This window comes from Symphalangus syndactylus, chromosome X (assembly GCF_028878055.3).
Source record: "Symphalangus syndactylus isolate Jambi chromosome X, NHGRI_mSymSyn1-v2.1_pri, whole genome shotgun sequence".
In the NCBI taxonomy this organism is placed as follows: Eukaryota; Metazoa; Chordata; class Mammalia; order Primates; family Hylobatidae; genus Symphalangus; species Symphalangus syndactylus.
The window spans coordinates 40,744,739-40,748,194 of record NC_072447.2 but is presented as its reverse complement, the minus strand read 5'-3'; the positions used below and the strand labels follow the sequence as shown (position 1 = coordinate 40,748,194).

General features: G+C 47.6%; 1 pseudogene; it reads right to left on the bottom strand.

Annotated features, from left to right (window-relative positions):
* Nucleotides 1-1,496: 1,496 nt before the first annotated feature.
* LOC129475270 (homeobox protein VENTX-like) lies at nucleotides 1,497-2,350 on the bottom strand (annotated as a pseudogene).
* Nucleotides 2,351-3,456: the final 1,106 nt, after the last annotated feature.

The following is a 3,456-nucleotide window of genomic DNA, read 5'->3' as shown; positions in this document are numbered from 1 at the left end:
TACACGACATTTTCTTTTACTTATACAAAATGATTTCATTATCCTTACTTCACATGTGACAAAATACACAGAGATTTAATAACCTGTCAACAGTCAAATAATTTGTAAGTGACAACATGAGGATTTAAACTTAAATTTACCTTACTCCAAAATTTGCTTTCAGCTACTGCAGATTACCTGTATTGTCCTCAGAAATAATTGTTTCAAAGACATCAATTGTTAGGAAATGTTCTAAGGTTAACTCTGTGTTACCATTTAACATTATCAACAAGGTTAATACAATTAAGTACATATGCATAGGTCTGATCATTCTAGAAATCTAACACTGGTTGTTTTTTGCATGTTTCTATGAAGAAAAATGCCATTAATGCCAACCGTTAGAGCCTACCACAATTCTTGTACCCTTCATATTAGAAACACCATTAAGCAAAATTTCCATTTTCTAACTATTCTAACTACTCTATTCTAGAGTAGCTTAAATTGTAGAACTTAAAAACGTATTTGAGGCATGATAAAACTATAATTTTTTTTCCATTCTTACCTGAGGTTGTATTATGAAAGCACATGCTGGTTGTAAACACTTCCAACAATGCAGAAATGAGCAAGGGGAAAGTGGAACTTGCTGTGGACACGGCCGCAGGACCACGCTTTTGTTCCTGTTGGGATGCCTGGGTCGGTTTCACAGGTCGCCTCGCAGTCCTGCAGGCTGAACCCGTCTGTCTGGGCGCCCCGCGCTGCCTGCCTCCTGGGCATTCTGGGGCGACATGGATGGATGCCTGCTTGTCTACGGTTCGGTGCGTGCAGTCAGGAGTCTGCACCAAGAATGGTCCATCAATGAGGGAGAGTCCTCCCTGGGAGGGGCTTCCGTGCCTCCCATTCTGGGCACTTCCAGACTTTCTGCAGGAAGTGCTGTCCTTGAGTCATTCTGTTTTGTCCTGAGGCTGCTGCGAGGAGGGGGACAGGTGAGCACATGCTGGAGGGTGGGGACATACGGGACGGCTTCAGTCCAGGCACAGCGGCAGGTCCCCGGCTGCCCCGCTTTCCCTGGCCCGAGAAAGGAGTCCCCAGCAGGCTGTGGGCACAGTCCCCGCTCACGCACGGCCTAGAGCGCACTGCAGGGCCCGAGCATACCCGCCTTTTCACCTTTGTTCCCTCCTGCTTTCCAGTTTTGGAGTCCTTGTTAAGCGGGACTCGAACCACAAGGTTATAAACACGACACCTGCATTCCCTTCCAATCCTTCATGGTTTTCTTTTTTACACACAAAGCTTACGACCTTTACTTTTTCCAAGTGGAAAACCAGTTTTTCCAACACTTTAAAAAACAAATATCCTTTTATCATATGCTGAAAGCCCTACCCATAACAAGCCCACTTCTGCGTTTGACTCTGTTCACTGACCCTTCATTTACTTCCTAAACTGACCCTTTTGGTCACTTTTAGTGAAGAGGTGGCTTTAATAAACATATTCTCCAGAAATCTCCAGAACCTTTGCGTGGGTCAGGGTGAGAGGTGCCGCCACGAAATAAACAGAACAGCTGAGTCCTCCGGGTAGGCCCCTGGTGTTAGCTGCACAGACCGCGTGTGTGGGAGGCATGGAGTCAGAGGCGCTTCCTCAAAATGCATCCCCCCGGTCTCCAGAAGAACACACAGGCCCCAGGGCCCCCTGGACAGGGCTGGTCCCAGCGTATGCACGCCACTTCCTGGGTTTGGGGGGTGGTACGCCGGAGGTGGAGGATTCCCGTAGCAGGCAGCCGACGCAGAGGCTAGGGCCTCTTGTTCCACTTGGCAGAGACCCCAGAAGGAGCCAGGGGGCAGCATCAGAGCCTGGGGCCTGGGCAGGGGTGCCCAAGGGCATAGCAGCTGCAGGCCATTGGCGAGGCCAGAAGACGGTGAGTGGAAAGCTGGGGGCGCGTGGAGAGACGCCGAGAAGGGGCTGTGCAGCTGGGAGTCCTGCATTTGCCGTTTGTGTTTCATCCGGCGATTTTGAAAGCAGGTTTTTATCTGGACCTCCAAGAGCTGCATCTCCCTGGCCAGCCTCTTCGGCTCCAGAGGGCCCAGGTACTGGTGGTGCCGGAAGACGCCCTCCAAGGCGTAGACCTGCCCCGTGGTGAGGGCAGCCACTGTCCTCTCCGGCGCAGGCCGATTTGAGGACCTAATCTCCTTGATGCTGACGGCCTGACGGGGCTCTGGGTGCCGGATGTGCGGCCCGGGCCACGGAGGCTCCCAGGGGAGACGTCGGCAGGCCTGGGGGTGTAGCTCAGCCCCGAGCAGCTGCTCTGAGAGAATCAATCCATGGAGCCAAACCTGGAGCGCTGCTGCCGGCCATGAGGTGGGGAGGAGGAGAGACGCATGGCGGTCAGGTGGGCCTTAGGGAAGGCCGGGCGGGGCTGGCCAGGCGCAGGATACACCACAGCTATAAATTTTATTAGTGAAAAAGTAAGCAAGGTGTAGAGACATTAAGTGACTAATGAAAGATCAGAGCTACTGTAAGAACAGTTTGGGGATTGAATCCACACTTGCTAACACCCACTGCTAACTCCAGAGAGTGTGAAAAGAAACATTGAAGAATCACCGCCTAGACTGTTTTCAATATATTTCTTGCTGGTTTTTATTTCCTAATGATTTTCTTATGAAGTCTTTTTCAAAATGACTGGCAAAAGCCAAAAAATATTCCATTAAAAATAGGTGTGTTTTGATAAATAGGAAAATAGTAGACATTCTAGAAAAGTAAGATGAGTAAAAGTGGATTCTTTTTAAAGTCGAATAAACTCTATGAATACTATGCAGCACTAAGAAACAATTAATTAGTTGTATATAGAGTCTAAGAATACATTTTAAAAAGGCCTTATTAGGCTGGGCGTGATTGCTCGCCCCTGTCATCCCAGCATTTTGGGAGGCCAAGGCAGGAAAATCACTTGAATCCAGGAGTTCAAGACCAGCCTGGGCAACATGGCAAAAACCCCGTCTGCGCAAAAAATACAAAAAACAGTCATGCATGGTGGCACATGCCTTTGGTCCCAGCTACTCTAGAGGCTAAGGTAGGAGGATTGCTTGAACCCAGGAGGTGGAGGTTGCAATGATCCGAGATCATGCCACTGCACTTCAGTCTGGGTGACAGAGCAAGACCCTGTCTCAAAAAAAGGGGGGGTGTTATTGAAAAAAAAAAGTGAAGAAACACAAGAACTATAGCATAATATTATTCGTTAATATTAAAACAAATAATATATTTGTCAAGGATACAAACATGTATTAGGATATAACACAGTATAGTAAGTACCATGGTGGTAATATATGGTGGGGAGGAAGTGAGTGTGGACATTGAGACAAATGAGCAAACATAAAATAGTATTTTAAAAATTAAATAAAACAAGAATGGAGCCTTGCATAGCCTGCTAATATGAGAAATAGGAGTAATTGAGCTCTCTGCACCTGAGGTCCAAAAAGCAAATAAAATATA